This window comes from Scyliorhinus torazame, chromosome 26 (assembly GCF_047496885.1).
Source record: "Scyliorhinus torazame isolate Kashiwa2021f chromosome 26, sScyTor2.1, whole genome shotgun sequence".
NCBI classification, from domain to species: Eukaryota; Metazoa; Chordata; class Chondrichthyes; order Carcharhiniformes; family Scyliorhinidae; genus Scyliorhinus; species Scyliorhinus torazame.
This window is the reverse complement of record NC_092732.1, coordinates 7013988-7028319: the sequence shown is the minus strand read 5'-3', so window position 1 is coordinate 7028319 and position 14332 is coordinate 7013988. Positions and strand designations below refer to the sequence as shown.

Sequence of the window (14332 nt, the reverse complement as noted above, 5' to 3'; positions counted from 1 at the left end):
CGAATGGCCTCCTTCTGCACTGTAAATTCTTTGATTCCATTTCAGGTGTTGCTATCAGTTTCCCCGGGTTTACTTTCCCCTTTTCCCTCCCAAGCTTCAGGTTCCGATTTTTTAACTGAGTTCCGTTTCCCAACTGAGAATGCCAGAAGATAAGGATGAGACAGAGAAGCAGATTTTAATTGTGTTCTCTCTGCAGAATGGTGCAGTCGGGCCCTTCTCCGTTTCATCGCTGTCCTGGCGGTTCTGGTTCTCTTGTTGATTCTACTTCCCATTTGGATTTGTAAAGGCGGCAGATCAGGTGAGGAATCCGGTTCATGAGGGACATTGCCATGATTGCGTATCCAATGTTATTATATTCTCCTGATTTTATTTAGCTAATTATAGTTCCATCTTTCAGGAAAATGGGACAACAAAAGCCAAAATGAAAAGTAAGTGACTGAGACATTTGCAAACTACATCACGGACACTCTCTTTGTGTTTAGTATTGTGTGAAGTCCAGTTCAAACCCGACTCTGACTTCAATGTTTCATGTTGACATTCTGTTCGATATTTGAAGATGAATCTAAAACTGCTGTACAATTAATTATTTTCTCAGCTATTTCTGGTACCTGGGCCAGGATTTGGATGACCTAACACTTCATTAATACTTCTTGTCCTTGTTCAGTTTCAGTTTGAGCGAGACAACACAAAGACAGGGGCGGAAAGAGCGACAAACGGGTAGGTTCCATTGAAACATTGGTACAGATTAAATATCAAATGGCGGGAATTCACCGATTGGTAAGTGGACTGACCGCCATCAGAATATTCTTCAATCATCTCATTCCTGTTGGTGCCAGAAAACGGCCAATTGTGGATGATTAAATCTGCCGCTAATATACCAGATGGGCAGTGGACACTAGACAGGGATTGTCCAGCCATTGGCAAATTGGACTCCATTGACGTTTTATCTGAGAAATGATGCATTGAGGGGCCGTTGATCTATTGGCGGAACACAAGCTTATGTGTGAAGCTTTTGGATTGACTCCCATTGACAATTAGGGCCAATTGCGTTGAGGCCATTGGCGCATTGATTCGTCATTGTCTTCGCCTATCTCCAGCTGAATATCTATTCGCCGGAAGAAATAATATTTAAATTCATATTGTATTCTTTAATACCTAGGCGAACTCCGCCAAACACAGACACAGAGATTACATGACGGTGCGTAACGGGTAAGTGCAATTAATATGCTGTCAAGCTGCCCAGATAATTGCTGATTGTTGGAATAATGTGCACCCCATCCCACGCTAGATGTTTCACGTGGTTGGCAGAGCACATACTAGAACACATTTATTTGTTTCAAATCACACTCGTCGCTTTAACTAAAATCAGAACATATTCCCCTGCGGGGACAGGAGTGGAGGAGCGAGGGGGTTGTGTTGGGACTCGGGAGCAGGAAGCTCTCAGTATCCAGTGTTGACATCAATTCCCTCAACAAACATCCAAATAAAATACATTCGCTGCGCCGTTATTAAATGGATGTTCTTGGAACACTATTGATTCCGAATGGGCTGCAGAATACCTTCATTGAAAGCTTTGACAAGTATTTTGAAAAGATGCTGTGACACGACCAGGGTCTTGTATAGCCGTGAAATGCGCAAAATAAGAGCAGTGTGGGTTCTGCTACCTGATTTGGAGGTTGAGGCAGAAACATTTAATCAGGCACCTGGATCTTCACTTAAAGTGTTGGAATGTTTAAAACAACGGATCGGGAGATGGGCAGTGTGGTAAGAATGACCAGCGTTCTTTATCTTTCAAGTTATTTTATTTAGGCACTGACAGCATGGTCTAAATGGACTCTTGATGTGCCCCCACCCCCTCCCACCCTCTTCTCTGCGATTCTTCGGTGTAAGTCTCTTTATTGTGTCTGTGTTTCTGTCTGGATATGGATTTATCTGCCGGACCCTATAGATAACACACGGGGAAACATGATTATCAGGTTCGCTCTTGAACAATAATTATATCGAATAAAAGTAACAGCTACATCGCCGCAGTTGTCTGGTGAGACATTGACGATGTTTGCTTTAATTTGCTTTCCAATTTCACGACTCGATCACAGATCATTTGTCCAGACAATTATTGCAGATACACATTAAGCAGCACCCTCGCAGATAGATATAGAGGGCACTGGAAGAAGATTCAACAGTGGTTTTCAAAAGGGAATCTATGAAATGGTTGAAGGGAGGATAATTGTTGAAGATATGGGGAATGTTAAACTGAGGTTGTGCTAACTGACTAGCACTTTCATGGAGCCAGTACGGATTGAATGGGCCGAATGGTATCCTTCTTAGTTGTCTCGTTTTGTCACTTCATTGAAGTCGATTTCATTTCGGGGTAATTTGACATCTATGTTAACTATTTTTAAATGTCAATGCTTCATATATTTCCCAGTCTCAGGGCGGACCTCTCTATGCCTCCCTGGACTTGGCCGCTTTGGAGAAGAGATCAAAAAAGAAGGCAGGTGGCAGATGAGCGCCTGGATGGCTTTTCCTTGATGAATCCTGAGGAGACAGGATATGCCGAACAACCCGAAACTTAATGTAAATAAACATAGAGCCAAGGAGACTTCTGTAAAGCAGCTAAACTCTCCCCGTGCATTGCGCCAAACACTGACTCCTTTGTTCAGTGTAGAGGATAAAGTGTTGAGAATCATTTGTGATAATCCTCTGTAACCATGTCGCTAAGGTATGGCAGAATTGTAGAGCAAAGTCTAGTCACAGTGAGAGCTCTCTGATGAATGGACAGTTCCGGCGACATTTCATTTCAAATGTCGATATGTAAATATAAATAAATTGATCGACCATTAAACGATGTTGCAATACGACCAATAAGTGACATAATTGAATGTCATCTGCGATTTCTGTTGAAAATATCAGTTCAGGATTCAGATGCGTTTCACGGGTTGAGATGTGAATTGGGGAAAGTGATCAAAGTAACAATAGCCCCAGATGACCACAGGCTGCTTTCCCCTTTGAGTGGGAGAGCTGACTGGTGGTGAGGTAACCTGAGGATCGCAGCACCTCATGCGAGCGGCAATGGGCCAGGAGGCGGGGCCTTCATGAACAGCCTCAGCCGGTACGGAAGTTTAACTTCGTGAACGCACTGTTGAGCCAGATGGTGTAAACAGGCCCTGAACAGTCAGAGACAGATGCTGAGAGTGATGTATGAAATGTCCCATGATTCCATCTTTCCTTGACCCAGGAAGTATTGATTTAAACCAACATGCCAGAGATGGAAGATGTAGAGTATGTTTAGAAAGAAGGGGCGCATTTGGAACTATTCTCTCTCCAAGTGGTAGATTTCCACGTTATGTCAGGACGAGTTCTGAGCTAATTGGTAGGAATTCAGTCCATCATCTTAGCGCGATGGCCGGATTCCATTTCGATGGACTTTTGTCTTGTTCTGTCTGGATATTCCAATTTATATCTCCATTCTGATTACTCCGGATGAACAGATTCTTTGTTACACTGAGTCACAACAAAGACATCTCCTAAAGAAACTCTTTTCAATATCAATCTCCCAGAAATTTGCCAACCAATATCTTGGTGATTGAAATTAACACGTAACAGCATTCTAATTGTTAATGTGAATTTAGATAGTGCGGCAGGATTAGAGGGGACAAATGGCCAGTTGCTTGCTGGAAATGGCGTTGCGATATTGCGAATGATTTGGAGGAATAATAATAATAGCGTTTAATTTCCCATGCAAAAGTGTACAATTGTATTTGGTTTCACATCCAGTGTAGCAGTAAAAACAGTTCAATAGAGTAAATATTGCTTGTATGCCACCATTCATACTTTTGTGAATAGAGGTCATGCATCCATACCACACACGCAGAACACATTTCACTGAATATATATGAAAAACAGCAAGTTAAATTATAATTATGTTATTGAGTGTCCATGGTACTGGGAACAAAATACCTCTGGAGCCGATGGTCCCACGCAACATTATAAAGCATCGGCTCAAAGAGTGAGAGGGTCTACCGGTGATGGTCTGAACATTACTCTGAGCTACTTTGTGAAACAAATTATTGAGTTGCGTCTGCTGTCGACCAACGGTTTTACCTGAAGTGTTGACAATTCTCGCGAGCTTACCGTTGCTGTTCACACTGAGGTAACCATACCAGACTGGCATGCTAACCGTTCAAATAATATCTGCCCGAACTTTTTATACCTTCTCTGAAGCATTATGATTCATTTCAAACACTTTTAGTTTCTAATTAAAAGCAATTTTTAAATATGCTGCCGCTGTTCTCTGTGAAGCTTAGCTTCTGGTCTACATATGTTCCCGGACTCTTGAAACACACTTCAAACTCTGCCGGTTGATCATTAAGATACACAGCGTCACACGTATGTAGGTCATTCATATACAAAAGTAGTGCTTATACAAATCTGAAGAGAATTCAATTGGCGCGATTTCTGAAGAGTGGTCACACGTTCAAAGTAGAATCGAGGGAGAACGTGGCAAATGGAAATTGGTTTCAATTTCATCATTGGAAAGTCAAAATAACGTCTTAAATCACCGAAATGTCACGGTACAGAAGGAGGCCATTTGGCCACGTTATCCATGCCAGCCCGAGGACACTCAGATTCCATCCTCATCCCACTATCTCCCGCCAGTCACGTGTATTCTAAATACTGATCGGGTTGACAATTCAGAAACATAAAGATAGAAAGAGTAAGGTGTATGAGATATCTTGGTCATATAAGTACACGTGGACACATGGACTCGTACTTATAAAGCGATGACACAAAAGTAATTCAATAAAAGTTGTGTGACCCTCCGTATTCCGCCCTGTAAACATTCCAGTGGATAGCACAGCAATTGGGTACCAAACTCCTCACCAAGCACAGGAACAATCCTGGCAATTTAAGCCTTTGGTGTAATAATGAGGGAGGTGACTGGAAAGCTTCTTGGGATGGGGAGTTTCGGTTCGATCACAGTTGTACCTAGACTCCTGATTATTAAAGAAGGAATCGCAAGTTTTTGCCGTGCAGAGCCAATTGGAGCCATTTCCACCTACCAAGGACATCCCTCAGAGCTCCTTCCTTTCATAAATAAATGACACAATCACTGTCCTGGACACCCGCAATGATCAGAGAGCAGAGAGTCGATGTGTCCATACCAAGCCGTGTATTCTGTTAATAAATTATTCCCGGTGCTGCCGTTCATTCAAGCAGATCGGACATGCTGCCAAACAAGCCTTGTGATTGTGCACCTTTTAGGTAGTTCAGCCAGAGAGTGGATTGCCGGAGGCTGGGACAAAACTACCTGAAACACAATAACTGTGAGAGACAAAATCATTCACTCGTGGTTCTGTTGTATCAGGAAGAGACAATATTGATCATGAAGGATGGGGTGCAAGAGTAAACTATAAAATAGCCCATTCCCTCATTAATGAATCTAATTTCAATCAAATGCCGAGACTAACAATTGAATGGTGAATGATTTTGTCTCTCACAGTTATTGTGTCTCAGGTTGTTTTGTCCCAGGCTCCGACTCTTCAAGATCTCTGACTTTGAACTCCCTAAATGTGCACAGTCACAAGGCTTGTTTGGCAGCATTTCCCTTCTGCTTGCATGGACGTGCACCGTCCCTGCTTGCACCGGGAGTAATCTAGTGACAAGATACAAATGAATGAATACCAGGACAAAAAGAGAAAGTGACACACTTCAGGACTAATGGGAGTATAGTGGATGTTGCTATGTGGGGAACGCTGCAGAGCAAGAGCTCACAATCAACCATGTGTCAATGACCAAGGTTATGTTTTTTTTTATATGTTCAGGGCCAATCATTGATCCTGATACACGGGGGCGAATGCCTCCCTCCCCCACGCTAACACCACTGACAGACGCACTCCACTCTTCCGCTCAGAGAGAACATGTTCTTTCTTTACAGCCCAGAAGGGCAGGCAAGGCTTTGCGATTTAACATTTCATACCAGTATTAAATACTCATGGTATGGGAGTGATTTCCTACACGAATGACGATATCAATGACCCACCTCCTGCAATTGGACAGTTCTGAATGAGGAATGAAGAGGTCTGATCCGGGAAACAGCTGCAGCAGCGTACTGGACATTAACCAGTTCATTGGTACTCTGGGATTGACACCGATTAGGCGCTGGGGAACTCTGTACTCGCAAAGCATTGTGAAAATGCTCATGTTGCGGAAGTTACGTGCAGTGTTTAAAAGTTGCGCACTGGAAAATTGAACGAGGTGCACATCTTGGATGAGGGCGTCCTGTTGGGTACCTGATAGGTACTTAGTAAAGGTGTTCTGCCTTGAAAGGGCAAGATCCTCAACTCGCGGTTATCGCTGCTGAGAATGTGGTGTCGGGACCAGACTCCACAAACTGCATCAAACGTCAATGGTGCTAAATCCAACGACATCATTGCTGTTACATGCCTGGGTCCAGAGAAATGCCCATAATTCAGAGCGTTGGTTGTGTTACATTCACCCGCAACACATTAGCTTGTTCGGAATTCAACAAAAATATACAAAACTAAAAATCGCCAGAATTCGATGTCTATATTTTAGTAACAGTCTCACCCAATTGCATCTCCCCGCCTGTCTCTTCGAGTCAGATTTTCATCTGGTCCTGGGGAGTACGGTAATTTCAGGTTCTACTGGTAACTCCTTCCACCTCCTCTTTGTCTCGACCCATCAACATATACATTCTATACATTCCTCCATGTGCTGCTCCAGCTTCCCCACTGAAATGCAACACTGCTATTCACCAGGATCTTTTCCTTTGGGAGCTCGGTCAACAATCACCCCATACTCTGTTCAAAGACCTTGCACCTGAGCTCCGCCGATTGGATGTATGATAATCTCTATGATATTGATGGACTCTCAGTCATTTCTCTCCCCCACAAGTGGAATTGTTGTTTTTCTCTGTCTCCGCTGAAGCCTCTCTCAGAATTTTCAACAGCTCTATCAGTTCGCCGACCAGCCTGTTCTTTCCGAGAGTTCAGAGCGCCAGCCTATGCAATCTTTTCCCACAGTAACAGCCTCGAAACACGAGCAGGCAATTTCTTGACAAGGATCAAATCTTTCCATCCGGTGTCTACGAATCTGCATTTTGTGACATCGGCATTTAACCCCGTTAACGTCTCTCCCGGTTCCCGCCCTCCTCACTCCCTCATGTGCTCACCTCTATCCCTCGTTAGCCCCTAAATGCCACGCTATAATCAATCCCTTCTACTGCTGTTTCTATGTTCACTTTTCTGCAAGAACTTGGTGGCCTCCTCCGCGTTGGCGAAATACTGGTCCTTTACCTGCTAGCTCACCCATAGCTCGTGGGGAAGAGCATGCCAAATTGCACCTTGCTGATATACAGTCAGGATTCGGAGCTGTTAAATTCTGCCCAGCGCTTGGCCAGGTCTGCTCCAATGTCCACGTACAGGCGAATGGATTGTCCTTCTCATTTGCATCCTTTCCTGCTTATCGCCATCCCCAGGATCCGCTCCTTATCCTGGCGCCTTGGGCCATTGCCGGAGCTACATGTGAGCGAGGTTTACCTCCGCGGCTTTGGCGAAATGTTCCTCGCTCACCAGCTTCCGGAGCATCGCTGCTCCCTAATCGACTGGGATCCTCCCTCCGATCCCTCTGGAAGTCCCACGATCTGCAGCTTTTGCCGACTTGAGCTGTTTTCCTCGTCATCGCCATTTCCCCTCAGCCCTATCTAAGACCTGGCCAGCCTCGCCACCTCGGCTTACAGATCCGCAATCCGATCCCCCTGATGTGTGGCGACTTTCTCGAGGCCTCGTGTGGTTACCTCTTGTGCCTCAAGCCTCCTTCATGGGGTCATCGCGGCCTCCACTGCCGCCCCCACGCCTGCCATGACGTCTACCTCCATTGCCGCCCTGTGCTTCTGGAACTCGGAGGGAATGAAACTCAGCATGTTACATCTGCCTGTGTCTGCACTGGAAATTCCGTGAGGTCATCCGTCGCTGCTCCGTGTCGCCACGGGGTCATCCCTTCTCCAAAGCTGAGGGATCGTTCTCCTCAGTTTTCCTGCTTTTCCGGCCGGGTTGCATGTTCCTCGGCATGTTGTTTGGCCTTGTGGTTCATCCGGTGGCGGAGGGGGGGGGAGGAGAGGCGGGAGGGGGGTTGCTAAATTTCTGTCCTTTTGGTTCACGGCTGTTGCGGTTAAAGAGTCTTAACGAAAGTTTATAAACGAGAGCCCCCTTCTGTGAGACCGCTCAGCTCACAGCCACCACCGAAAGTGGACAACAGGTGATCTCGGGTCATACTGATTGCTCACGGACGCAAATCGCCAAAAGTTTCTGAATTTCAGGAAATAAGTGGGACTGACATATGTTCCCTGTGAAAGGGTTAAGCAGAGCAATTGTAATAGGTGGAAAGGAGAATTGGGGGATCAAACTGCCTATGGGCCTCTGACAGAAATCATTCTCTTGGAATAATCTATGATTCATGCCCTTCTCTGATCAGAATCCATCTTGAAGACAAAAGGGTTATGGCCGCCCGACAGTCAGTAATGATGGCTGACAATAAGCTGATCCATAAATTTAAATCTTTGTTCCGTCACCCCTTTGAAAGGGAAGGAGGGGAGACAATTAAAGCAAGGCAGGACGCCAAGGTAAGGAATGGACAGCTGGCAACGATCTGAGATCGCATCCTCAGACCAGGCTGAAAGGTAATTAGGGTGGAAATTAGACTCGAAAGCTGAGGTGTTCCCATTGCTATAAGGTGAGACACGTCTGTTCAGCATATTGGAAGTTGTTGGAAAAGTCCATGGGACTTGTTGGAGATCAGAAAGTGTATTCTGAAATGGGAACAGAAGTGGAGAATACTACAGGTCAGACTTCAGCTCAAGCAGCAACTTTGAGACCTGAGATAAACACTGCCGTGACAGCAGGTGTGGCGAACGAGGTATATGGGAAATGTGTCGAAGGGGAACTATCTTTGAGGATGAGAGTAATTCCAATGAGATCTTCAGTAGGCCATCATGAATGGAGGAACGAGGGGAACGTGCAGTTGGTGGTGTTCCCGGGTGTCTGTTCCCCTTGTCCTTGTAGGTAGTAGACGTCACTGGTTTGGAAGGTGCTGCGGTAGGAGCTTCGGTGATTCTCTGCAGTGCATCTTATAGATGGTACACAGCTGCCACTGTGTATAGGTGGCAGAGGGAATGAATGCTTGTGGAAGGCATTCCAAACAAGTGCGCTACTTTTGTCTTGGATGGTCTCGAGCTTCGTATTCAAACGTGCCCACCATTGATCTGGACTGTGGTCTGATGTCGGTCAAATAAATTAACACAACTATATTCTGCTTTTCTTGAGAATATTCAAATTGAGCTTCTGACTGGAGCTAAATTCAGCCAGTGTGTCTTATTTCTGTAGCTTTCTTCGTTCTATTCTTCTCCTATTTGTCTAACACGACACGTTACTCCCTCGCGTTACTCATTCCTATTTTCCTTTGCGGTCTGACCACCACCTCATAACTTTGTAACTCTTTCCAGCTCTACTATCAATCTCTGAGTGACTTGCCTGCATTCCGCACTCACGCTATCTCTCTACGTGTTTATCTCTACATTCCTCTGCCGTCTTCAATGTGCCTGGTTTGCATTCTTCTCTTTGTCCTTTTAGTTCCGTCTTGATATCTTCATCTCTCTCTGTTTTCCCTGCCATTAACCTCTCATGCCGTCTCTCATTTTGTCCATCTGCCTCTCAACCTGGCGATCGCTGTGAAGAGTATGAGTAAAGGCCTTTACCGAAGTATTGGATACAGTTAAGTTTGGCGATTCTATGGCAGCATGTGGCGCAGTGGATCGCACTGGGACTGCGGCGCAAAGAACCTGGGTACGAATCCCCACCCTGGGTCACTGTCCGCGTGGAGTTTGCAAATTCTCCCCCTATATGCTTGGGGATCACCCCCACAACCCAAAGATGTGCAGGTTAGGTGGATGAGCCACGTTGAAGTGTCCCTTAATTAGAAATAAAAATATTTAGGTAATCTGAATGTACATAACAAAAAAAATTTGGCGATGAGGGAAGACCCTCCTGTTATTATAGAGGAAAATAGAAAATGAGTCAGCTCCTTCTGACCAGGGAACCGCTTCAACAAATTAAGGGAAATTCCACAGCTCCTTGTGGAATGTTACCATTCAGTTACAAACTGACTTGGACAAGCAAATGGAAAGTAAATGCTTAAAAATGATCACAGATGACGAGAAAAGATGCCGACAGGCAGGCACAGGACGAAAAGGAGTCCATGGAACGAATGTCGATTGAGCATCATGTCCAAATAATGAGAACCGCGTATGTAATCTGTGATTAACTAGAAAATATGTGGAACTCTGTTGTATTTTTTAAAATGGGAACGTTATGTGGAAGCTGCTAAAAGCTCACCTTGCTCCACATCTTGTGTCGCATCCAGATCTGGTGAGCGCAAAGTAGGACGAATATATGGTCCTTTGAAAGGGTGGAGACGAGGTCTGCAAGAATAGGTAAAGTAATGATACATTTGCAGCTACAAGGTTTGTTTGGAGAAATTTAGGTTGTTTCGCTTGAAGGGAAATGATTGTGGGAAGTCGTCAGAGAGGGAGGCACGATTATTACAGCATTGTATAACGTAAACAACAGAACATGCTGCTACCTTTGCTGGTACAAAGGCGAGATGATATAGCTTTTTACTTCGCCAAGAGTGGCAGGGACATATGAGGAATATCTTTACTTTATTCTGCGAGTGGCAATAACCACTACTCTCAGTGAAAATGTGTTGTGGAAGTTGAAAGCACTCATATTTAGAAAAGGGAACTTGATGATCGAAACTACATTACAGGGTTTCGGGAATGAGGCGATGTGAGGGGATTGAATGGATTATGATACAGGTAGCTGGCATCAATTTGCAGCCCGAATGAGCTTTTGCATATGCTGTATTCATTATTTGGTTATCCGCCTGTTTCAGTCACATTGAGCTATATCAGCTACACATAGACAACATGATTTTATTGTACAGATAACCCATTAATAGATTGATCTGCCAGATCAACTGAACTTCGTTACTGGGGAATGATTGAAACACTTCACCATCAATCGGTGATAGCACAATCGTGAGTGAATGTTTCTGAACTGTTTTATTCATCAACATGAAACTTGATCAGTCCCCTATATCTCCGATTATATTTGCTGAGCAAGAGACATACGTTCAACATATTCAGCGCAAATAATAATAATCCAGTCCAACATCAGAGTTGGAGACATAAAGTGAATCTCTTTGAGCCGAGAGAACAGAGCAGAGATTTGAGGAAATAATGAAGCGATATAAATATTGCCAAAAAACACCAGGACAGTAAAAAACGTTTTATAACATCATCAACACATGAAATAAAGATTAAACTGCACGTTAACTAATTTCACAATGGGACGGTGAATTCGCTCGATTAGAAGAAAGAGTGAACATCCCATGACTGAGCAAATGTAGGCTGGAATCTGAACTGCAACATTCTCTCCAAGTTTATGTATGTGAACACGCGCTTATTTACAGAGGTCCTAGTTCTCCGGTGGCATGGTTACATTCACATCATTCTTCGTGGTTCTATTCACCCGAACAAGCAACAGCTTTGGCTCCAGTGGAAACTATATGGTGCACAAGGTGTTTTTCATGCGTTGGTGCAGGCGCGATGGGTCGAACGGTCTCTTCTGCACTGCATTATTTTGTGATTCTAATGTTGTGAATGGGTAACATTGTAATCATATCATCTTCACAGATATCATAAAGGATTCATAAGTGTAAAGTGTTCTAAAACATTATAATTGCTGGGAAAGTTAACAAAATATTGGATAGGATTACAAAGGATTATGAATGTTGAAAGGAATTATAATTCATTATATGGTGATATAAATTAGTTGGATGCAGCTATTCATAGAACAATAAACAGTCTATGTACACAGTGCCCTACAGTAAACAGTCTATGAAAACAGTGCTCTACAGTAAACAGAGTCTATGTGAAGTGTGCCCGACATACAGTAAACCGAGTTATGTCAACCGTACTCTACAGTAAACAGTCTATCTAAACATTGCCCGGCAGTAAACAGTCTACCTAACATGTGCCCTACAGTGAACAAAGTCTATGTTAACAGTGCCCTTCAGTAAAGTGAGTCTATGTGAAGAGTGCACTACATACAGTAAACCAAGTCTATGTAAACAGTACTCGCCAGTAAACAGTTTATATAAACAGTGCCCTGCTGCAAACAGTCTATGTAACAGTGCCTTGCAGTAAACAGCGTCTATATAAACAGTGCCCTACATTAAGCAGTCTTTTTAGCAGTGCCCTACAGTAAACAGTCTATATAAACAGTGCCCGACATTAAACAGTCTATGTAAACAATGCCCTACAGAAAACAGTCGAAGGAAACAGTGTCCTACCCAAAACAGTCTCTGTAAACAGTGCCCTACAGTCAACAGTCTCTATTAACAGTGCCCTACGCTGAACAGTCTGTGTGAACAGTTCTGCACAGTAAATAGTCTATGTAAACTGTGCCCTACAGTAAACAGTCAATGTCACCACTGTCCTGCAGTAAACAGACTATATAAACAGTGCCCGACAGTAAACAGTCAATATAAACTGTCCCCTACAGTAAACAGTCGACGAAAACAGCGTCCTGCAGTAAACAGTCTATGTAAATATTGCATGACAGAAAACAGGGTCTGTGTGAAGAGTGCCCTACCTACAGTAAACCGAGTCGACGTAAGCAGTACGCTACAGGAAAGAGTCTATCTAAACTGTGCCCGACAGTAAACAGTCTATGGCAACAGTGCCCTACAGTAAACAAAGTCTATATAAAGAGCACCCTACAGTAAACAGTCTACATAAACAGTGCCCTGCTGCAAACAATCTGTATAAACAGTGCCCTACAGTAAATAGACGATGTACACAGTGCCCTACAGTAAACTGTCCATGTAAACAGTGCCGACAGTAAGCAGTCTATGTTAACAGTGCCTAGCAATATACAGTCTTTATAAACAGTGCCATACAGTAAACAGTATATATCAACAGTGCCCTAAAGTTATTAATGTCTGTAAACAGTGTCCTACAGAAAACAGTCCATGAGATTAGTGCCCTACAATAACAGTCTCTATAAACAGTGGCTTTCAATAAACAGAGTCTATGTAAACAGTGCCGCACAGTAAATAGCCTGCATAAACAGTGCCATGCAGTAAGCAGTCTATATAAACAGTACCCCACAGTAAACAGTATATATAAACAGTGCCCTACAGTAACAGACCCTTACTTTAAGCAGTCTTTGTAAACAGTGCCGTGCAGTATACAGTCTATATAAACAATGCACTACAGTACACAGTCAATGGAAACAGTGGCCGACAGCAAACAGTCTATGTAAACAGTTTCCCACAGTAAACAGTCTACACAGTGCCTTGCAGTAAACAGAGTCTATGTAAACAGTGCCTTGCAGTAAACAGTCTATATTAACAGTGACCTACAGTAAACAGTCTATAGAAACAGTGGCCGTCAGTAAACAGTCTATATAAACAGTGTCCTACAGTAAATAGTCGATGTAACCAGAGCCTTGCAGTGAACAGAGTGTATGTAAACAGTGCCGCACAGTAAACAGCCTGTATAAACAGTGCCTGGCAGTAAACAGTCTATATAAACAGTGCCCTACAGTAAACACTTTGTGCAAACAGTGGCCGACAGTAAATAGTCTGTATAAACATTGCTCGACTGTAAACAGTCTATATAAACAGTGCCTGACAGTAAACAGTCTTTATAAACAGTGCCCTACAGGAAATAGTCGATATAAACAGTGCCCGACAGGAAACAGACTACGTAAACATTGTACTGCAGAAAACAGTCTCTGTAAACAGTGTTCTACAGTAAACAGTCTATATAAACAGTGCCCTACGCTGAACAGTCTGTGTAAACATTTTCCCACAGCAAACAGTCGATGTACACAGCGCCCTACACTAAACAGTCTATGAAAACAGCGCTCTACAGTAAACAGTGTCTCTGTGAAGTGTGCCCTACACAGTAAACCGCGTCTATGCAAACCGTACTCTACAGTAAATAGTCTGTCCAAACAGTGCCCGACAGTTAACAGTCTATGTAAACAGTGCCCTGCAGTAAACAAAGTATACGTTAACAGTGCCCTACGGTAAACTGAGCCGATGTGAAAAGTGCCCTACATACAGTAAACCGAATCTACATCAAAAGTACTCTACAGTAAACATTCTATATAAACAGTGCCCTGCTGCAAGCAATCTGTGTAAACAGTGCTGTGCAGTAACAGTCTCTGTAAAGAGTACACTG

At 43.7% G+C, this 14332-nt stretch overlaps 1 long non-coding RNA gene across 1 annotated transcript; it reads left to right on the top strand.

The window, feature by feature from the left end:
- Positions 1-229: 229 nt before the first annotated feature.
- LOC140403045 (uncharacterized) lies at positions 230-1203 on the top strand. Its single transcript, XR_011938221.1, has 4 exons — positions 230-298; positions 398-428; positions 665-717; positions 1160-1203. It is a non-coding gene; the product is annotated as an uncharacterized lncRNA (long non-coding RNA).
- Positions 1204-14332: the final 13129 nt, after the last annotated feature.